General features: G+C 38.0%; 1 pseudogene; it reads left to right on the forward strand.

The window, feature by feature from the left end:
* Window positions 1–14,297: 14,297 nt before the first annotated feature.
* Window positions 14,298–15,258, forward strand: LOC111540951 (annotated as a pseudogene).
* Window positions 15,259–16,728: the final 1,470 nt, after the last annotated feature.

Raw genomic sequence — 16,728 nt, forward strand, 5'->3', positions numbered from 1 at the left:
TTTTTTTTTTTTTTTTTTTTTTGAGACAGAGTCTCGCTCTGTCGGCCCAGGATGGAGGGCAGTAGCCGGATCTCAGCTCACTGCAAGCTCCGCCTCCCGGGTTCACACCATTCTCCGAGTAGCTGGGACTACAGACGCCCGCCACCTCGCCCGGCTAGTTTTTTGTATTTTTTAGTAGAGATGGGGTTTCACCGTGTTAGCCAGGATGGTCTCCATCTCCTGACCTCGTGAACCGCCCGTCTCGGCCTCCCAAAGTGCCGGGATTACAGGTGTGAGCCACCGCACCCGGCCTATGTGTGCTTTTTAAAATTATAACCAAGTGTGTTTTGTTTTCAGGAGGGCCAGGTGTGTTTAATATTCAAAAATCAAGTAATTTTAACAGCATTAAAAATAAATCTCACATGATGATATAAAATTGATACAGAAAATGCATTTGATAAAAATTCAACAAACATTTATGATGAAAACTCACAAAAATAAGAACAGAGGAGAAATTCCTCAACTTGAAAATGAGCATCTACAAAAACCTATAGTTAATATTATAAAGGTGAATGACTGAATGTCTTCCCTCTTAACGTGGGAACAAGGAAAAAATGTTGACTGTCATCGTTCGCATCCAACGTAGTCCATAGTCAATGCAATAAAGCAGGAAAAAAAAGTAAAAGGCATAAAGACAAAAATAAAGAAATAAAATATCCCTATTTGTACATTATATTATATACCTATTATTACATACATAGAAAAATATTCATATAATCTATTTTTAAAAACCCCCTAAAGCTAAGTGAGTTCCACAAATGTATCATATTATACAAGAAAGAAATGATAAATTAGACTTTATTAAAGTTAAAAATTTTGCTCTGTCAAAATTCCTGCTAAGAGGATGAAAAGAGGACCCAGAAAGTGGGAGAATGTATTCCCAAACCAAAGATACAACAAAGGACTAGTATCTAGAATATATAATGTCTGAAAATAACAAAATTATAGCGATATAAAACACATTTGTGGTTTTCAGGGATTAAGAAGGGGATGGCGAAGGAAGAAAGTGAGCATAAATACCAAAGGGCAACATGAGGAATCCTTGTGGTGGTGGAAATGTTCAATGCCTTGACTGTATGTATGAGTGTTAATATTCTTATTATTTTATTTTGCAAGTGACTATTTTTTCCAGATTTATTGAGGTATAATTGACAAATAAAAATTGTATATGTTTACAGCGTACAGTATGGTGTTTTTGTTTGTGTTTTTGTTTCAACTTTTATTTTAGATTCAGAGGGTACATGTGCAGGTTTATTACATTGGAAAAATGCATCTGGCTGGGTTTTGGTGTATGAATGATCCCATCACCCAGATAGCGAGCATAGTATCCAATAGGTATTTTCTCAGCCTACACCCCCTTCCCACCCTCCCTCCTCTAGTAGTCCCCAGTGGCTATTGTTGCCATCTTTATGTCCATGTTTACCCTAACAACATAATGTTTTGATATATGTATACATTGTGAAGTGATTACCACAATCAAGCAAATTTACATAACAATCACCTCACATAGTTCCCTTTTGCGTCTGTGTGTGTTGAGAACTTTTAAGGTCTCTTAGCAAATTTAAAGTATACAATCAGATATAATTAATTGCAGTCACTATGCTGTACATTAGATCAGATTTTATTCATCCCACATAACTGAAATTTTGTACCTTTTAAACACCTCCCTGTTTTTCCCACCCAGGAGCCCCAGCCATTGGAAATCATCGTTCTACTCTCTGCTTCCATGAGTCTGACTTTTTAAGATTCCACTTCTAAGTGAGGTCATGTAGTATTTGTCTTTCTGTACCTGACTTATTTTACTTAACATAATGTCCTCCAGGTTCATCCACGTTGTTGCAAATGACAGAGTTTCCTTCTTTTTTTTTGCGAGACAGAGTCTGGCTCTGTCGCCCAGGCTGGAGGGCAGTGGCCGGATCTCAGCTCACTGCAAGCTCCGCCTCCCGGGTTTACACCATTCTGCTGCCTCAGCCTCCCAAGTAGCTGGGACTACAGGCGCCCGCCACCTCGCCCCGCTAGTTTTTTGTATTTTTTAGTAGAGACAGGGTTTCACCATGTTAGCCAGGATGGTCTGGATTTTCTGACCTCGTGATCCGCCCGTCTCGGCCTCCCAAAGTGCTGGGATTACAGGCTTGAGCCACTGCGCCTGGCCCAGAGTTTCCTTCTTTATTAAGGCTGGGTAGTGTGTGTGCATGTGTGTGTGTACATGTGTGCGTATCACCTTTTCATTTTCCCTTTATCTGTTGATGGGGATTTGGGTTAATTCCATATCTTGGCTCTTGTGAATAATATTGCAAAGAACATGGACATACAGATATCTCTTTGAGATACTAATTTCATTTTTTGGGATATGTATCCAGAAAAGGGATTGCTGGATCATATGATAGTTCTAGTTTTAGTTTTTGGGGAACCTCCATATTATTTTCCATAATGAGTATATTGATTTACATTTTGACCAATAGTATACAAGGGTCCCCCTTTCCTTACCAACACTTACCATTTTTTTCATTTTTGATAATAACCATTCTAACAAGTACGAGCTGACAATGTGGTTTTTATTTGCATTTCACTAATGATTATTGATGATAAACATCTTTTCAAATACCTTTTAGCCATTTGTGTGTCTTCTTTTGAGAAGAAACTATACAGGTTCTTTGCTTACTTTTTAATTGGATTATTTGGTTTTTGACACTAAATTGTATTTTCTATATGTTTTGGAGAGTAGCCCCTCACCTGATGTATGGTTTGCATTTTCTCCTATCACATGGGTTGTCTCTTCACTCAATTGATTGTTTCTGTGCATAAGCTTTTTAATTTTATGTAATCCCATTTGTCTATTTTTTACTTTTGTTGTCTATGTTCTGCGTTCATATCCAAAAGTTTGTTATGCAGATCAACATCTAGAAACTTTTTCATTATATTTTCTTTTGGTAGTTTAGTTTCAGATCTCAAATTTAAGTCTTTAAGCTATTTTGAGTTGGTTTTGGTATATGGAGTAAAATAAGGGTCCAGTTTCATCTTTTGCATATGGATAGCCAGTTTTCCCAAAACCGTTTGTTGAAGAGACTCTCCTTGCTCCACTGTGTGTTCTTGTACCTTCACTGAGTGTCAAATGGCCATAAATGTGTGGATTTATTTCTAGGCTTTCTACTCTGTTCCATTGGTTTATATATCGGTTTATGCATTAGTTTTTATGCAAGAACTATGCTGTTTTAATTACCATAGTGTTGTGTCACGCCTCCCACCTTATTCTTTTTCCTCAAGATTGCTTTGGCTAGTAGGATTTTTGCTTTTTTTGTTTGATTGTTTGTTTTTGTTTTTAATGCCATAGGAATTTCAGGATTGTTCTATTTCTATGAAGAATATCATTGAAATTTTGATAGAAATTTCACTGAGACTATAGATCACTTTGTATAGTATGGAAACTTTAACAATACCAATTCATTAATTATTCTTTGAAACTGGATATTTTTCCATTTGTTTGTGCCATCTTAGATTTATTTTATCAATTTCTTTTTGTAGCTTTTTTTTTTTTTTTTTTTTTTTTGAGTAACAGGTATTTCACTTCCATGGTTAAATTTATTTCTAAGTATTTTATTTTTTGTTGATGTTATTGTAAGTGCAATTGTTTTCTTTTTGGGGGTAGTTCATTCATAATACATAGAGATGCAACCAATTTTTATGTTGATTTGGTGTCTCACAACTTTACTGATTTTGTTTATTAGTTCTAACAGTTTTTTAGTTGGGATCTTTATGGTTTTCTATATATTAAGTCATGTCATCTGCAAACAGATATAATTTTACTTCTTTCTTTTGGATTTGGATGTCTTTTCTTTTTCTTACCTAATTGCTCTAAGACTTCTAGTGTATATTCTGAATAGTATATATTGAATAAACGTGGTGAGAGTTCTTGTCTTATTCCTAATCTTAGAGGGAAATCTTTTAGCTTATTGTCATCGAGTATATTGGCCATGGGCTTTCCAAGTATGGTCCTTATAATATTGTTTTACATTCCTTCTGTACCTTCAAAATCCTTATGTTGATATTGCACTGTTTTGTAAGCTGTCACCCCACTGGGGGACCTGGGTAAAATATACACAAAATTTCTCTGAATTATCTCTTAAAATTGCATGAGAATCCACAACCATCTTTAAAAGTTTTATATAAAAATAAAATAAAATAAAAAATGTTAAAGAGTCTTAGGTGTCATCCATGAAATGGCATTCAGAATTGTTTTTGCTATAAGTTATGGGCAGCCAGCAAAGAAGTAGTTAAAAGTGTGGAGAGGGAGTTAACGTGAAGCAACATGTTCCTTAGAATGGTCTCTCTGCACACCTGTAATCTCAGCACTTTGGGAGGCTGAGGCAGGTGAATAATTTGAGGTCAGGAGTTCAAGACCAGCCTGACCAATGTGGTAAAACTCCGTCTCTACTAAAAACACAAAAATTAGCCAGGCTTGGTGGCGCACACCTGTAACCCCAGCTACTTGGGAGGCTGGGAATCTCTTGAACCCAGGAAGCAGACATTGCAGTGAGCCGAGATCATGCCATTGCACTCCAGCCTAGGCAACAGGATGAGACTCTGTCTCAAAAAAAAAAGAATTGTCTCTCTGGCAGAGTATGTATATAAAATGGAAACAGTTCAGATAGCAGATGCATTGGGCAGGAAGCTAAGGGAAGGCCCACTTGATGGCTTCCATTTTCTGTGTGAAGTTAGGAGCAATACCAAATTAACTAATGAGAGGAGTGGTGGTAGGTTGGGTAAAGAGCTTGAGAAAAAATGTGACAATTTAAAAACAGAAAGAAAATAATTGTGAAGCAGTGCTAAGGTCTCAGCTCGGGTTAAAGGCCACAAATTTGTTTAGATATAAATTTTCAAGAGTCGGTGATTTCTTTCCTAAGTTTACTTATCACCTCAGGAGGAGAAAGGTAGAGACAGGCTGAGCTCAATTCAGCATGAGAGGGTGCAGGCAAAATCAAAGACAAGAAAGAGTCAAATGTGTCCATAGAAAGAAGTTGCAGGTGAATAACCATAGTCCAAATTGATTTAGAAAGAGCTGAGGCCAGAGCTACTATGGAAACTCTCTCAGAAGTAAGAAAAGTTCAAGAGGGAGCCTCAAACCCAGGTCTGATGCCTCTGAAGTTCATGTTCTTGCCTCTGTCCAAGTTCTCTCAAGTCTGCTTGATTCAGCAGGTTAGTCCCAGGTTAGGAATATGGGCAGAATCTGTACCACACTCCTAGCCTGGAGTTCAAGCCCATAGTCCTGGCACCCTTCCAAGAATAAGAGCCAAGGGCTTCGGACAGGGTTTGGGGGCCTGTCAGAAGTCTCTTTTCTCTCCACTTCTTCCAGGAAGGCTTCCCTGACTCCCTCAGGCTGGGGTGGGCCACTGCTGGGCTCTCAACCACATCACTCCATATCCCGGCCCTCTACAAAGACTACGAGCTCCTGTAGGATGCATCCTGTGGCCTGGCCCAGAGGAGGCTTCAGCAGTATCATCTATCCTGGAAAGATTTCAAATTCAGATGAGCTGTGGAAGTTGATAGTTTCTGAGGATAATTAAAACTTGGTGGGACATTGTAGAATCTATGATTCTGGTCTCTCTTTCCTTCTTATGGTTTAGTTTCTCCAAGCACCTGTCTGTTCCTGGTTCCAAAGCCAGCCCCAACTTTCCCATTCTCCCGGGACCTGAGTGGAGTGACTGATTCCTCTGTGACCCAAGCCTGGCCTTCCCTGGACATAGGCACTTCTGCCAAGGTGTCTCTGTGTAACGAGATAAAACTTAGTTGTTCTGCCACAGGCATTCTGGGCTCCTGCAGGATATGAGTGGGAGGACAGCCTGGGACCACAGCTAGGGTGAGTAATCTGGGCCCCAACACATCCCCTTCTCTAATTCTCAGACGGGTGGCTTCCAGCACCTCAGCCTCAAATGGAGATACATCGGTGGGATGGAGTTGGACATAAAGCATAAAAAGGAGAAATAGTCTGGGACAATGAGAGACCGTAGTCCTATCCCCACTTGAAGAACACGGGCTGGAAGAGGCTGGTTTCCTAAGGTCCTGAAGTTTGTATCTCTGAGATGAACTGGAATCCAAGACCATATTTCCAAGACTATGCTCCTTATAATTTCTTTAAAAAGGGAGCAGATGTGACAATGTATCCAGTTCTTTCCCTGTTTGGCATCCTGAGGTCATCTGAGCACTGTCTCAGTATCTCAGCTGTCCTTATCTGGACTGGCATTTCTCCACAGGCTTTTCCTGCTGGGTGGGCACCCAAGGTGACCATCAAGTGATGCAGAATAAGCCTGATTACCAGAACTCAGTGAATCAAGCAAGAAAAGGAGAGCTGGGCAGTCTTGCCATTCCTCATATCACTTGTTTTAACTACTGTCCAGTTTTCTTTTCTTTCAAGCATTTCTGGATCCAGAGCCTTGTTGGTAGAATGTTTTCGGAAAGTAATCTGACTTCTACCAGGGTGGAAGGTATATCCAGGAGAGGGGATCTTCTTACAGCTGCTCCTCATAAACTCATCCTATTCTCAATTCTTCTCCTCATTCTTGCTTTTATCAGCTGTAACTCCCTAGTCATTTTGCAGTGGATCTGTGATGCAACCTTTCTATAAGAACTTAATCTTTTATTTCTATCACTTTCCCACCACTCTTTCTGATTTACCCATAGACTTTAATATTTGCATCTCTTATATCCTGTCCTGTGCTTTTGTCATTGTGAGTTAATAACTTCTTATTTTTACTGTCACTTAAATGGGAATTTGGAGAGACTAGAGAAAGAAAGGTTTTGTATGATTTACCAAGTTTAACCAGAAAGCTATTTTCATTAATGTTGTCACTTGTTATGAAAGAAAACTATTTTCTTAATATTTTATTATAAAAAATCAAAAATACCCAAAATTAAAGAGAGAATAAGTGGATCTCTATATACTCATATGCAGCTACAACAATCATCAGCTCACATCCACATTTATTGCAATTCAGGATTACCCTGAAAAATGTTTCTTTTTGTTAGTTTGCTCGTGTTTTACATTTGATTTGCTCAAAACAAGATACTAACAAGGTCCACGCATTTCTTTTGGTTGATAAGAGTCAAGTCGTGTGTGTGTGTGTGTGTGTGTATAAAATAACAGTACATATTTTAGGAGTACATGTGATATTTTCATACATGTACACAATGTATAATGATCAAATCAGTGTAATGATGTTATGCATCTTAAACATTTATCTTTTCTTTCTATTGGGAACATTTCAATTATTTTCCTCTAGTAACTGTGAAATACACAATAAATTACTGTTAATAGTAATTTAATAGTATTAATAGTCTCCCTATTGTACTATCAAATATTATAGCAGAACTTATTCAATCTACCTAACTGTATATTTGTACCCACTAACCAATCTTTCATGGCCTCCTTCCCCTTTGTACTTTCCAGCCTTTAGTAACCACCATTCTAACCCTCTGCCTTCATAAGATCTGTAACCAAAAAAAAAAAAAAAAAAAAAAAAAAAAAGATCCAATTTTTTTGTTCTCACATAGGAGTGAGAATATGTGGTATTTTCCATTCTGTGCCTGCCTTATCACACTTAACATAATGGCCTCCATTTCCATCCATGGTGTTGCAAATGACAGGATTTCATTCTTTTTAATGACTGAATAATACCACATTGTGTATTTGTACCACATTTTCTTTATCCATTCATCCACTGATGGACACTTATGCTGACTCTGTATCTTGGCTATTGTGAATAAGGCTGCAACAAACATGGGAGTGCAGGTATCTGTTTGACATACTAATAATGTTCTTTTTTCTGGGTATGTATCCAGCAGTCAGACTGCTGGATCATAAGGTAGTTCTATTTTTAGTTTTTTGAGGAACCTCCATACTGTTTTCCGTAGTGGCTGTACTAATTTATGTTCTCACCAACAGTGTAAGTGCATTGCCCATTCTCCTCATCTTCTCCAGCACCTGTTACTTTGTTTTTGGTTTTTCAATAAAAGCCGTTTTAACTGGGGTGAGGTGGCATCTCATTGTCAGTTGAGTGTCATTCCCCTAATGATTAGTGATGTTGAACCTTTTTTCATACATCTTCAGGTAATTTGTATATTGTCTTTTGTTAAATGCCTATTCAGGTCTTTTGCCCACTTTTTAATCAGATTTTTTTTTTTTCACTATTGAATTGTTTGAGTTCCTTTTATATTCTGGTTATTAATACCCTGTGGGATAGTTTGCAAAAATCTTCTCCCATTATGTAGGTTGCCTCTTCACTTTGTCAATTGTTTCCTTTACTGTATAAAAGCTTCTTAGCTTTATGTAATCCCATTTGTCTTATTTCTGCCTTTGTTGTACTTTTGATGTCTTACCAAAAAAAACCTTTGCTCAGGCCAGTGTTCTGTAGCATTTCCCCAATGTTTTCTCCTAGTCGTTTCATAGTTTCAGGTCTTACGTTTATGCTTTTAATCTATCTTAAAATGATTTTTGTATATGGTAAAAAAATAGGGATCTAGTTCCATTTTTCTGCATATGGATATCCAGTTTTTTCAGCACCATTTATTAAAGAGATTGTCCCTTTCACAATGTATGTTACTGGCATCTTTGTGAAAAATAAGTTGGTTGTAATGTGTGGATTTATTTCTGAGTTCTCTATTCTGTTCCATTGGTCTATGTGTCTGTTTTTATGATAGTACCGTGTTGTTTTAGCTACTATAGCTTCGAGGTATAATTTGAAGTTAGGTAGTGTCATGCCTCCAGTTTTGGTTTTGTTTTTTGTTTTGCTCAGGATTGCTTTAGCTATTCAGGGTTTATTGTGGGTTGATACAAATTTTAGAATTGTGTTTTACTATTTTTGTGAAGAATGTCATTGATATTTTGATAAGGGTTGCATTGCCTGTAGATTGCTTTGGGTAGTAAGACATTTTAACAATATTAATTATTCCAGTACACAAGCATAGGATATCTTTCCATTTGTGTGTGTGTGTTCTTCGATTTCTTTCATGGGTGTGTTATGGTTTTCCATATAGAGATCTTTCACTTGACAAATTTATCCTAAGGTATTTTATTTTTTGTAGCTACTATAAATGAAATTGCTTTCTTGATTTCTTTTTTAGATTAATTGCTGATAGCATATAGAAATGCTATTGATATTTGTATGTTGATTTTATGTCCTGCAACTTTATTGAATTCATTTATCTGTTCTTACATTTTTCTCTTCCTTTTTGCTTTCTTGGAATTTATTTATTAGAATAAGCTAGAATGTTTTGTCAAGTTTGTTTATTTTAATATGAATATTTCTGACTTCCTTTCTTGGTATCTTAACATGCCTGCTTGACTGCTGTCTTGACTATTTTCTGTAAACTCAAGGTGGGATATGACCCAAATTTGTAATTTTGGTAAAATATACAGTGTTCTCTAATTTAGTGGTTTTTTTTTCTTCAATTGTTAAGTTTTGTGGGTACATTGTAGGTGATACATTCATGGGGTACATGAGATTTTTTTTAACTATTTTAACTTTTAGGTTCAGGGATACATGTTTGTTATATAGATAAGGTTCGTTATATAGGTAAACTCATGATTGGGGGGTTTGGTGTACAGATTGTTTCTTCATCCAGGTACTAAACATAGTACCCAACAATTGTTGTTGTTGTTGTTGTTTAATTGTTCTGAACCTCTCTCTCCTCCCACCCTCTACTCTCAAGTAGGGCCCAGAGTCTGTATTTCCCATCTTCCAGTCCATGTGTCCTCATTGCTTAGCTCCCACGTGTAAATAAGAAAATGCAGTATCTGGTTTTCTGTTCTTGCAATGGTTTGCTAAGAATAATGGCCTCCAGGTCCATCCATGTTCCCGCAAAGTATATTATTTCATTCGTTTTTATGGCTGCATAGTATTTCATGCTATATATGTACCACATTTTCTTTATCCACTCTACTGTTGATGGACATTTAGGTTGATTTCATGTATTTGCTATTGTGATTAGTGCTGCAATGAACATATGCATACATGCGTCTTTATGGGAGAATGATTTATATTCCTTTGGGCGTATACCCAGTAGTGGGATTGCTGGGTCAAATCATAGTTGTTTTTTTAGTTCTTTTGAAGATTTGCCACACTGCTTTCCACAATGGTTTAACTAATTTACCCTTCCACCAACAGTGTATAAGTATTCCCTTTTCTCTGCAACCTCATCTGCATCTTTTATATTTTGACTTTTTATTAATAGTCATTCTGACTGGTATGAGATGATATCTCATCGTGGTTTTGATTTGCATTACTCCAATTATTAGTGATATTGCACTTTACTTCATACACTTGTTGGTCATATGTATGTCTTATTTTGAAAAGTGTTCATGTCCTTTGTCCACTTTTTAATGGGGTTGAGCTGGGAATGTTCTTTGTCTCACCTGAAGCCAGCGTGTCTCAGAGTCTCACCCAAGGCCCATGACATACTACCTAGGTATTGCTGCTGGTTCTTCAGGGCCCAAGGGCCCAAGGGCTCCTTAGTCATCAGGTGATAAATCCTGCCAGGACTGGGCCATTCCCTGCAGGGCAGTAGGTTCCCTTCTGTCCCAGAGTGTGTCTAGAAATGTTGTCAAGGAGCTAGGGCCTGGACTGGGGGCCTCACAACTCCTTTTGGTACTCTATCTTACTGTGGCTGAGCTGGCATCCAAGATGAAAGACAAAGTCCTCTTACTCTTCCTTATCCTCTTCTCAAGCAGAAGGAAGGAGTCACTTTTGTTGCTGTGAGCTGCACTGACTGGGATTGGGGGAGGGGTGGTAGCACAAGCATCCCTTAGCTGCCCCAGCTGGTGTTTCACTAGGTCATGTTCCCAGCCACTTCCACTGGCTCTGAGCCCAGTACAACACTGGAACTTGCCTAGGAGCTGCCGTCCTTGTGAGCTAGACTTTCTTTCAAGTTTATTGAGGACCCCAGAGCACTTTGGCTCAGTGAGGCTTGCCAAAACTCAAGTTCTGACTGCTGGAATGTGTGATTCCTCTCCGACTAGGGCTAATCTAAATCCTCCCTCTATGGATGGGCAGTGGCTGAGTTCTGCCTGGTGTTGATTTCTACCACGACAGGGCAGCTCTGAATTCAAACAGCCACCATGTTCTACATCCCCTAAATGCTCAGATTCTCTCTCCACACAATGTATCCACTGCTAGGGGATGGGGTATGGGTGGCGACAGCAATTCAAGACTGTCTTTCTACCCTGGTCAATGCCCCTTTTAGCAATATGACATTAAAACCAGGTACTGTGATTGCTCACCTGAATTTTGGTTCATATGAAGGTGCTTTTTTGTGTAAATAGTTGTCAGATTTGGTGTTCCTGCATGGAGGATGACTACAGAAGCCTTATATTTGGTCATCTTACTCTGCTTCCTCTGGTATTTTGTGATACTTTCAGCCCTTGATGATTTTTTCCATTATTTCACTAGGTAAAGAAAAGTTACTCTAATTCTATTATTTCCTGTTAGCTGTGATAACTTTTGCATTTTTTGTTTGTTTGTTTTAACCATGCAAGAATTTGTAGAAGCAAAGCAGATTATGTGCAAGTTTTCAGAATACTGAGTAAGTTCCAATTAACAGCATCACTAACCAATGAGTTGTGAGCTTGTGTGTATGTATATGTACATCTCTTACACACACACACACACACACACACACACACAATGTGTTTCCATCTTTTTCATCTACCATTCTTACTGATGTTGAATTGGCCCTATTTGGAAAGTGGGAGCCTCTTCAAGTTGACTACTTTGTCTTTTTTAAGTGATTCCTGTTGGCTTTGAATGATTCCTTGTCTTTTAGTACCAAAAGATGTCCAATATCATTAGGCATATTTCCAGCACAAGGTTTGAAATCAGCTATTTATCAAAAGATATGTGACTCCTTTTAGGGGAAAATGTTACCTAAAAGCCACAGCTAAGTATTAGAGGTACTCCTTGTTACTGAGACGTTCTTGCTACTGAGTCATTTTCTGGGAATAAAGCTGAAAAATATATATTACTTAAAAGATAAATATTTCTTGAGCTTATTCTGATATTTCAAACTTAACTCTATAATTACAACATTTTAATTAACTTGGTTATTTAAAAAAAAATATGTGCTCTTTTTCTCTTACCCTGAAAGTCTTGGCTCTCAAAGGCATTAATATAATCACTCAAAAAATGTATCCTACAATATTAGTCCATGTTATAAATAATAATAAAAATATTGACTTTAATGTATGCTATTTTTCTTTTCCACCTAGACAACATTCTAGATGCATTCAGAATGTTTATATTCCAGCTGGGCGTGGTGGCTCACGCCTGTAATCCCAACACTTCGGGAGGCCAAAGCAGACAGATCACTTGAGGTCGGGAGTTTGCGACCAGCCTGACCAACATGGTGAAACCAAGTCTCTACTAAAAATAAAATTAGCCAGGTGTGGTGGCGGATGCCTGTAATCCCAGCTACTCGGGAGGCTAAGGCAGGAGAATCGCTTGAATCCGGGAGGCGGAGGTTGCTGTGAGCCAAGATCACGCCATTGCACTCCAGCCTGGGCAGCAAGAGCAAAACTCTGTCTCAAAAAAAAAAAAAAAGTATCCATTTTTTACACATTTGGATGTAAAAAATGGATGCTTTTTACACATCCATTTTTTTCTGTACACACTAATCCCTTTTTTTGTGATCTATTGGTCTTAAGAGATTTATGGGTTGCATCTGATACTTTTTCATTTTAAGATTTGTTGCCTCCATCAGGGTATTTATAGGATTTTTATCCTTGCAATGTAATAATTATACCTAAATATATCTATATTTGCCTAGTCATTAGTGTTTATTTTCTGGTAGATAAGCATATTGATATAAAGACTTGGATTTTTTATAATTTTTAGAAATATTTTATTATATATTTGAATATTTTTTTTTATTCTTATTTTACTTCTCTTCAGGAATACCTATTGTGTTTGAGATTACACTGTTTTATTCAGCATATCAATTACATTTTCTCTAATGACTTTTATCATTGCTTTAATTTCATTTTGTTTGATTATTCTCAACTCTATTTTTCATATTGGTAAGTTTCTAAGCAGTATACCTTTTTCTAATAAGAATATTTTCAATTTTAGAGTAGCTTCTATTTTTTGCCCCAGGTTATTTTCTTTGGTCTATGATTTTTATTTTCTCTGTTATCAACTCATTTTCACACTCTAGTATTACAACATTTCATTTTGTTCATGTTTTCTTTAACTTTTTTAAGTATTTTAAAAAATTTGTATAAAACTTTTTTCTCTTTCCTCTAGTAACTCTTTATTTCAAAGAATATTTACTATATGTTTAACTTAGTTTATTCCTTTTAATTTTTACAAAATATGTCTGCATAAATTCTATGTGGGAACTTCTCTGTTTTTTACTCATCTTTAAATGGAGTCAGTTCCATCAGGGCTTGATATTCACTCAAAAAGTAATGCATAACCAAGAAAAATAGATAATAACTCAACTGACAACAACAGCAACTTTAATTTTCTATGTATTCTTTTAAAATATTTCACAAAATATACACAATCTTCTGGCCAGTAGACACAATACTTCTTAACTCCCCTACCCTCCAGTTCCTGGTCATTTTTTACCTTCAGTGTGAGCTGATTACATTGACTAGATACAACTGGAGACCCAGCTATCATCATAAAATTTGCTTTAGCTCACAGAACTGTTTTGGGTGGGTTTTTAAATCTCTGCTAAAGATATTTGGATGGCTGCTTTTCATCTCTTTTCTTGATCTACCTTTAAACTGTTTTCCTTTGTTTTCTTATTTGCTTGTTTGTTTGAGAATGTAGAAGCTGAATCCCAGAAAAGAAGAATAGCAAGCCCATGCCTTCTACCCCACAGGTTTCTATGGTAGATCTGCAATTTATTTCTACAGGATTACTGTTTCCTCTTTAAAATACAGCATTTTGTACTAAGTTCATCAGGATCACTTTATGTATTTTCAAAGAAAGTATCACTTTGTTAAATATAAAAAGAAACCAGTGTTACATGCTATCAACTGGAACTTTTGTCATCAATAAGCTTAATTTACAGTTATTCCCCCTTTTCATTTAGATTGAAGTACATTTTAAAATATGATTCACATCTGTCATATTTCCTAGTGTGCATGAACCAATGGCACCTGGTATCAGAGGTGGTGTTCTTCCAATAATTTTGTATTTTCTCCTTATTTTCTACCCAGATTGAAGATCTCACATCTCTCCAGAGCCCTTGGCTGCCTCCCTAGGATGCTCCCTTCCCAGTCCTATGTCAACATCTCCTTCTTCCAACCACCTGCTTTTCTCATGATTGGCATCCCAGGGCTGGAGGCCATTCATGGCCGGCTCACCATCCCCTTCTCCTCCATGTACACTGTGGCCCTCACTGGGAACTGCCTGATTCTCCTGGCTGTGAAGAGGACCCCCAGCCTGCACCAGCCCGTGTATTACTTCCTGTCCATGCTGGCGCTCACCGATGTGGGCCTCACCTTGTCCACAATGCCCACCACCTTGGCTGTGCTCTGGTTTGACTATCGACTCATTGGCTTCAATGCCTGCCTGGTCCAGATGTTCTTCCTGCACTCCTTCTCTGTGGTGGAGTCCTCAGTGCTCCTGGCCATGTCCTTTGACCGCTTTGTGGCATCTCCACCCCTCTGCGCCATGCAGCTGTCCTCACAAATAATGTCATCATCAGGATTGGGCTGGCCATTGTGGTTTGAGCCACTGTGTCCCTCTTCCCCGTTCCCTTCTTGCTGAAGCGATTGAACTACTGCCCTGGAAAGATCCTCTTGTCTCATTCATTCTGTTTCCATGCAGATATCATGAAACGGGCCTGTGCTGACATCACGGTCAGCATCCTTTATGGGCTCTATGTGGTTCTGTCCACAGTGGGTGTAGACTCCTCGCTTATTGTCCTGTCCTATATACTTAATCTTTATGCAGTGATGGGGCTGGCCTCTCCCAGGGAACACATCCAGGCCCTCAACATCTGTGTGTCTCATACCTTAGCTGTCCTGGTTTTCTACATTCCAGTCATAGGTGTGTCTATGATCCACCATTTCGGGAGGCACCTACCCCACATTGTGCATGCCCTGGTTGCCATGTGTATCTGATAGTGCCTCCTGTGTTCAACCCCATCATCTACAGTATGAAATCCAAGCCCATTAGGGAGGCCATGCTCAAGGTACTCAGAAGGAAGGGGCAAGGCTGATGAAATAAGAAAATAACCTAAAGATCTGGAAGGAAAATATGGCCAAACAGTCATATCTTATGCGCAGAAAGCCCTTACTCAAATCTCTTGCCCAGACACATTATGAAGAGGATGACAAGCAATTGGATGCCCTCAGACGGATAGGTAAAGAACATTCTTGATTCCTTTATACACTCACTAACCTCAGATATTTTCTTCGGTGTTTACTTGCGCAAGAATCTGTACTCATCACTAAAAATGTTAAAAGTGAACCATATCACCTTTGTCATTCACTGGGGGACAACAGTCCTTAAATGCACAAGTATAGTAATGTGTAATGAGAATGTGACAGACACACACAAAGTGTTATGGGAACTCAGAAGAGAGTTTACTGGCCCTGCAAGAGGAAATAAGAAAGGATTCAGATGAGAAAGAAGCTGAAAGGTAAATAGGGGGTTGTCAAACAGGGAGTGGGGAGCCAACTAATAAAGAAATAAGAATACTTTGTAAATGATTTAGAATAATTTGCTGTACTTGTGGAAAAGCAAGTAGTCAGATGTAATTCAGCACAATCTACATGCCTCTGTTGGAAGAACAACAGGAGATAAGCAATAAATGACTGGCAGTGGAGAGACCTCTTGGGACCTTTAAGACCTGATTGAGACATCTAACCTGCATTCTTTGCTTAAAAGTCTGCCATGGAAGACTATTGCACTGCAGAAGGTTGCACAGACTTAACTGTATTATGGATTAAGAAGGTGAAAGTGGAGTAGAAAAAGAAGGCTAGAAAATCACTTAGGAGGTTGTTATTACCGTCTAAGACAACAAGAATGGATGACAAATTTGTCATCCTAATGAAAAAAATATTAGTAGATGCATTTTAAATTGCATCTACTGGATTAATTAAATGTAGATTTCCAATCCCTGTCCACTGAAAGTGCCCATAGGCAATGACACTGGGAGCAGTGAGCAGAGCTAGCACCCACTCATTGATTTCTAATTATATTCCTCACTACAAATAACCTGAAATCCTTGAAGAAATGGCTAATTCTAAGCATAGAGCAGGGAAAACATTAGGTGATACTGGAATAGACTGTGCCTGAAACTAAAGAACACAAGGACAATAAGCTCATGTAACAGAAAAAAGAACCAGAAACCTATTTGAAAGAGTTACCAAATTGAATATTGGAATATTACATCACAGCGCTATTCACAATACTAAAGACATGGAATCAACCTAAATGCCCAACAGAGTAGACTGGATAAAGAAAATGTAGTACATATGGCACTAAGGAATACTGCACAGCCATAAAAAAGAACGAGATCATGTTCTTTGTAGCAACATGGATGGAGCTGGAGGACATTATCCCAAGCAAAGTAACACAGGAACATTAAGCCAAATATTGAATGTTCTCACTTGTAAGTGGAAGCTAAACATCGAGTATATATGGACACAGAGAAGAGAATAACAGACACTGGGGTGTACATGAG

Source organism: Piliocolobus tephrosceles, chromosome 13 (genome assembly GCF_002776525.5).
Source record: "Piliocolobus tephrosceles isolate RC106 chromosome 13, ASM277652v3, whole genome shotgun sequence".
Taxonomy (NCBI): Eukaryota; Metazoa; Chordata; class Mammalia; order Primates; family Cercopithecidae; genus Piliocolobus; species Piliocolobus tephrosceles.